The 7,026-nt window shown below is 39.5% G+C and overlaps 1 pseudogene; it reads left to right on the top strand.

Moving 5' to 3' along the window:
• Positions 1–3,144: 3,144 nt before the first annotated feature.
• On the top strand, positions 3,145–6,588 carry LOC128356212 (G2/M phase-specific E3 ubiquitin-protein ligase-like; annotated as a pseudogene).
• Positions 6,589–7,026: the final 438 nt, after the last annotated feature.

Below are 7,026 nucleotides of genomic sequence, written 5' to 3'. Positions count from 1 at the left end.
AACAACACACATTTTATTGAGTTATTATTCTTGAGAAGAGACTGACAATGTGCAAAAATAAATGAAAGTGTAAATGTTAAAACAAATATAAATCCGGATATAAAAAGAATAATAAATAATAATCTACATCCTAGATCTCTTACAATATTAAGTAAATATGTATTTAAAATAAATAATAATACAAAATAACTGAATTATTCTAAATAAAAAAATAAGTGCAGTCCTTAATGCAGTCCTTTAACTGAGGCTAAACCTGAAACTCAAGTCACGACATGAATTAATTGTTTTTACTGGGAAAAAAACAACCTTCTTCCTCCAAGCTGTGGCCGTCTGTCTTTTTACGGTAGCCAAAGTATTCCCATACAGCCGACTTGGTCCACTTAGACGGGGGGAAAAGTTTGTGGGGCTCGCTTCCTTCAGCCATCATACAGCCTGCAGAGCTACCTGCTTGTAACCTTTCTTATTTACAGTCTATGCTTTTAACAGCAACCGGAGGTGCGCGGGGGGAGGGGTACTTTATGCTGCAGCTGCACGCGACCTGAGGGACCTCCACTTTCTCTCTGAAGAGCTGTTAGCATCCTTCTTAGTGAAATTAAGCCACACTTTGGACCGCTTCTGTCTCTCCATGGTGTTGCTCGCGCTGCTGATTGACTCTTGCACGAGCGTGATGTCATTATTTTGCAAGGCACATGAAAGAAAGGCATCGATAAGAGAATTGTTAAGCATAAAGGCAAATGATGTCGATGGATTGAACCAATTGGAACCGGTTCTCAACTGGAACCCACCCCTAGTCTCTGCTACATCCAGCATTGTTCCAGTCTTGGTGTCCTCAGCAACAGAGCCCCACAGAGAAATACTTACCTGCGCTCTTCTCGACACACAAAGTGACTCCACCTTCATTCTGGAAAATTTAATTTCTGAGTTGAATGTAAGTACTCGTCCAATTCAGCTGAAGTTGAGCACTATGACCTCTTGCAGTAGTCTTCAGGCTGAATCACACATACAAATTCAGCAGGCTTACACACGTAACTTCATCCCAGTTGACAAGTCTCACATTCCAACAAAAGCTAGACCACTTCAGTGGCCGCAATTAAGCCATCTGGCCAACAAGATGGCACCACTACAAGATTGTGAGGTGGGACTTCTCATCGGTTATGACTGCCCTTCAGCATTAGCCCCCCCCAAAGGTCGTTATCGGAGGTGAAAATGAACCCTTTGCCCAGCGAACTTCTCTTGGATGGAGTATTATAGGTTCTGCTAACCCTCATCTGGACAGGCAGGGAAACCATAGTTTTGTGCATCGTGTTGCTGTGAAAGGGTTGCCTGTGTCTGCTATTACTGATGTTTTGAAAGTTTTGGAGTCAAGACTTCAATGAGAGGAGCTACGAGGACAAGTTTGTGTCCCAGGATGACGTTTGCTTTATACAGCTTCTGAATGATAATATAAAGCAGGAGGAAGATGGACATTATCAGATACCCCTCCCCTTCAAAGATAATAGCCCCCCATCACTGCCAAACAATAAAAAACTCACCACTGCTCGGCTTCAACACCTGAAAAGGAATTAATGGCCAATAAACAATATCATGAGCAGTATACTCTCTTCATGGAAGAAACAATAAGTAAAGGCGATGCAGAGCTTGCCCCTCCAGCTGCTGACAGCGAAACTGTCTGGTACATTCCCCACCATGGGGAATGTACCAGACACCACGTGTTCCATCCAAGGAAGCCAGGCAAACTGAGAGTGGTTTTCGACTGTTCAGCAAAGTTTAATGGTATTTCTTTGAATGTCACTGGCCCCGATTTAATTAATTCAGTTGTGGGAGTTCTGTGTCGCTTCAGAAGAGAAAGGATTGCTGTGGTCTGCGACATTTAGAAAATGTTCAATTTCTCAAATCCATGTTTTCCCATCAGCTCGCAATTTTCTGAGGTTCTTTTGGTGGGACGGTGGTAAACTAGGAAATGAACCACGAGAATACAGAACGACTGTTCATCTATTCGGGGCTGCAGCTCCAGCTCCAGCCTATGTGCCTATATGTCATGAATGCCGAAGGACCGTAACACCTACTGAACATACAGTTAGGAAACAGCACACTAGCTAGCTAATTCTTTCTTTCTCATTTGTGGTCTGATAAACAGTAAATTAATCAAATTCAGTATTGCTGTTTTCTAAGCTACTGTAGGTGTCATATTTCACGGGACCCACGCGAATGCAGTTTTCATGCGAAAGCAGCCGTTGAAGCTTCCATCATTCTACCAAGGCTTTCATCATGCTGAAGTGTGCCAGGTTTTATCTAAACTAGGTTGAAAAAACAATACACCCTCATATGTATTTAGAATTATTTAGTTGTAATCCTACACACTGCTCCTTTTACACTAACTTTATTAAAATGTGTACTGTGTGTGATACAGAAGGAGGAATCAATCCATCACTCCAAGTATAGAGATGGTCCCTTCAAGCTCAACCTCCATCCCAGAGACTATTTCCAGGGCAATCCATATCACAGTGACAAACGAACCCCACCAGCACATAAGCCCCTCCCACCAAGACAGAAAGTCTCTCCTGCTCCCTTTAAACCAGCGTCCCCTGGGAAATGGGTCAGTATCTCTATCTGCTCTACAGAAACAGAATTAGAGTGAAATATCAGACTACTTTTTATTATAAATCAGTGTTGCCCACCTGTAATATGACTGTTCATGTGGCTCTCTCTTGTGTTCGATTGGAGGAATGAAAGTGGGGACATTTGTATCCCTCACATTCTGCTGATCCATACATCCCATACAACGTTCTTTAGAATGTTTAATGAACGCGGACCAGACGGAAGGACCAAGCGCACAGAAGACTAATAAGCAGCCGGAAAATGCTAAACAAGGTAAGTGTAGCATAGCGCTAACTACCTGAAGCCACTGTCAGACATGAAGTGAATTAAAGTGCACCGTTTCATTTTACAGCCAGTCGTTGCCTTCACGGAATAGCAACGCGTTTATTTAGTAGGCGTTGCTAGTTTTTTATTTTTTATTTTAGGCTTTCAGTTATGCTAAATGCACAATTGTTGCTGTTTGTTTTAGCTGCTGCTAACTTTCTATTTTCATACGGAACTCCGTTCATTCCAGCAGAACAACCATGCCCATCATATAAACAATTCATGGAGTACAGAAAGTCAAAGTCAAAAGAACGCTAGTCTTTTAACTGTGGGCCGAAAGGAAGATATAAACAGGAAAGGAAACAGGTCCAGGTACGTGTATGGATATATCTGTAAAATATGTAAGTAAATATGTGTGTGTGTGTGTGTGAAGTTAATTATATCTTTTTGTTATTTTACTAGATAAACATGGGATTGATGGCGCCACATGGAACTGATTTAAAACCTCAGAGAGGGAAAACACTCCCATTATATACAGATCCGGAGGTAGCAGCACCTGATCTACTGAAGCAAGCTGTCCAAAAAATGAGAACATTTAACAAGAACATGGATGAAGGACCATGCCTTCTTTTGTATCCAGACTGCTCAGAGGTGGTCCATGTGCCTGGGTCAGAAAGGCCATTCAAATTGGCAGAATATAAAAAGGAAATAGGAAAGGCATACCCCAGGATAACTTTTTTCATTTGCCTAGAAACGCACTTTAGAGGAGGTTTGTGGATCTCTTAATTCAATATTTTTTACATATTTATTTACTCTAATTTAGTATAATAAATAATGTGTTGAATTTTTTGTCTTTACTACAGAGGTTGATACATCAGACTCTGATTCTGAAGTTGTCATCACATCGAGGACCAGAGCTGAATTCAATGTAGCTGACACTGTGGTACGTTCATTTTTTAACTTTGTACTTTGATTAAGTTTTTTTTTCTTTATTCATTGATAGGATATGCATTTGGTTTCAAGCATTAAGTGTAAGAACCAAGTCTTGATTATTTGACATTTACTATCACATTCAGGAACCCGGATAACCTTTCACCATTGATATATACTGTATGTGGTAAGGGAACAATAATGGAGGCTGTTTAAAGTTGCTGACAATTGTATGCTTTTCTTCTCAGGTTTTTGAACCAAAAAAACATAGTTCTCCCAAACACAAACCTGAAGATAAAGGGTAGGTATTAGTTTTTACAAAAGAAGTAGTTTGTCTTTCAGTTGTTGATGTGATTGTGATGAACATGTGGTAGAAAATACCATACAATATCATTTATAACTTTATAAATCTTATGGTTCCTCCTTACCTCTAAATGTTACTCAAAGCTCTGTTATACTCTGTATCATAAAGTTAATAATTTCATCGATTTTATCATGTTTCAGAGATGCACCGGGACATTCATCCACAACTCAGCCTGGACAGGTATTAAGGCAGATTATGGCAGCCTGATGTGCCTTGCTTTCAGTGTGTTGTTTCAGATATTTATTTATTTTTTTTTCAGATAGTAATATCTGACATTGAGGATCTGGATCCACCTGAAACGAATCCAGTCAGGAGTACTTGCTATGGGTAAGTAAAAAACAATAGTGACTCACTTAATTTAAATTTAAATTTATTGATTACATGGGAAAGATATTTGCGTTTGTAAGATGTTTTAATATAGGAATGGTAATTTTTCAACAGTAAATACACAGACCTGTATGCACCATGGTTGCAGTCAATTTGAGGAATTTGCAACACACAGCAATGTAAATTGACAGCTGCTGACTATGACATTCTAGTTTTTTCTCTGTACAATATTTCTGTTATTTAAATATTTTTTGTAAAAGTAGCAAATTGTGCACTGCCTGGAATATGCACTAATTAAAAATGTTTGTCATTACAGGGAGGAGATGGGCATTACATTACCAGACATTATTGCAAACCTGTCACATCCTATTGATCATGGAAGAGTTAGCAGATTCAACATCTCAAGGGCTAATGTTTGGGATGGAGCAGTCAGAGGTTTCAAGCGTACAACATATTCTGAAACCTATGACATGCTGGTAAAATTCACAGATGATGCTGGTGTTTTGGAAGAAGGAATTGACACAGGTGGGCCAAGAAGAGAGTTTTTAACTCTACTAATGAAACATCTGAAAGACCGGCCCATTTTTGATGGCCCAGAAGGACATCAGTTCTTGGTGTACAATGCAAATGGTATGCATAGGGTTAGATGTGAACAATACTAATGGTTAATGATCATTAACTTTATATATCACATGACACATGCTTTGTTGCTTGAACCATTTTTCAAAAATGTGTTGTTTTTCATCTCAATAGATTATAGTATATAATATGTGATAAGTATTAATTTTACAACATAAATTCATTAACAGCTGTCAGGGAGGATGAATACTACCTGGCAGGAAAGATGATTGCGGTGTCAGTGGTGCATGGAGGTCCGGGGCCGCATTTCCCGTCACAAGATCTTGTATATTATCTAGTGGGCCAGCCTTCATTCAAGGCAACAGTTGATTCAATCACTGATGAAGAAATAGGGATAGCTTTGAAAGAGGTGAGAGTAGGCTATGGTGTGGTAGGACAGAGTATTATGTTGTTCCTGGAGTTTTTTTTTAAACAGTCTGTTTTATCACATACACAGAATTGGCTTTATTTATTGTTTGTGATAGTATTTGTGATATGCATGGTGTAATCTTATGTCATAGAATTAAATCTTGTGTCATGGAATAAAAAGTGGGCAAGAAGATACAGTATACACTGTACATAGTTATTGATATGAGTGCTTGTGTCCCTTCTTATGTCTTTCAGATTGAGAATGTTTCTTCAGTGGATGCTCTGCGAGAATGCATCATAAGACATGGCACAATGTTACAGACAGCAGGCTGTCTGAGACATGTTGCTACTGTTGAAGAAAAGAGAGAAATCGTGTCAGACTACCTCCGATGGTACATAATTGACCGCAACTCATCTGTAATTGACAGGTAAGATCATATTTGTAATGAAGATGTGATTTTTATTTTTTGGTATTTAAGATTTTTTTGTTTGAAATGCCTCATCATCCCCCTCTGTGGTTTATGCAAGAATGTATGTTTTCAGCTATGAGTCAGTGTGTCAAAATGTGTGCCTTAGTTTAGTATAATTGGTATGTGATGTCTGTCTCCCCTTCCTCTGTCTTATGCCAATCAAAAAGTGCTCATGTGGCCCATGTCATTCCAGTCTTGTGTTTGTGTGCGTAATTCTTGCAGTCTGTAGAGTAACAATTACACTGCCAAGTGCAAAGCAAGACACAGGGTTCTTCTTTAAATCAGTAATGTTCAACACACAACCATTTTTATAAATGTATATATGTTTGGGTGGATAGTACTTTTAGAAAACATTTAAGTTTCTTTAGGTAATTTAAATGTGATTGGCACTACACAGTTAAACAATGTTTGTGGTAACTTTTCAGATTCAAAGATGGTCTTTCAGCTCTTCAGTTTTTGACTGCACAACAGCAACACCCTACTTTGCTGGCCCCTGTCCTGTACCACTCTGAAAAGCCACTCACTGGTCTTGAACTTGAGAGACTCTTCAAACCTGACCTCAGTCCATCAGGGAGTAACAGGAGACTTAAAGAAAGTCAAACTTTGGGCTACTGGGCGGACTATGTCCTTGATTGTGAAGGTTTGTAAATCACATTTTTTTTAAATAATTTGTAGAGAAAATACATTGCCAATATGTAACTGAGTGTTTTTCTTTGCAGAAGGTCAGGCTGCTGTGTCTCTGGAGGATGTTTTAATGTTTGCAACTGGGCTGACTTCACCTCCCCTGTCTGGATTGGAACCATTGCCAAGAATAGAGTTCCTGGATGACTCTCCATTCCCAGTTGCAAATACATGTTCAAACTAGGGCTGTCAGTTTAACGCGTTAATTAGATTAATTAATTACACTGCAAATTAGCGCGTTAGAAAAATTAACGCAATTAATTCTGAGTGGCAATTCAATGCGCAAGCACTTTAAATTTGGCCCATTGCATGACCCGTAGGGAGGTCCGGACGTGACGTGTTCGTCACTCCCCACCCGCGCCACTAGTCAAAGCAGGCTGACAACAGACATGGACGCGACTCAGG

The sequence above is a fragment of the Scomber japonicus genome, chromosome 3 (assembly GCF_027409825.1).
Source record: "Scomber japonicus isolate fScoJap1 chromosome 3, fScoJap1.pri, whole genome shotgun sequence".
NCBI classification, from domain to species: domain Eukaryota; kingdom Metazoa; phylum Chordata; class Actinopteri; order Scombriformes; family Scombridae; genus Scomber; species Scomber japonicus.
This window is presented reverse-complemented; position numbering and strand designations above follow the sequence as displayed.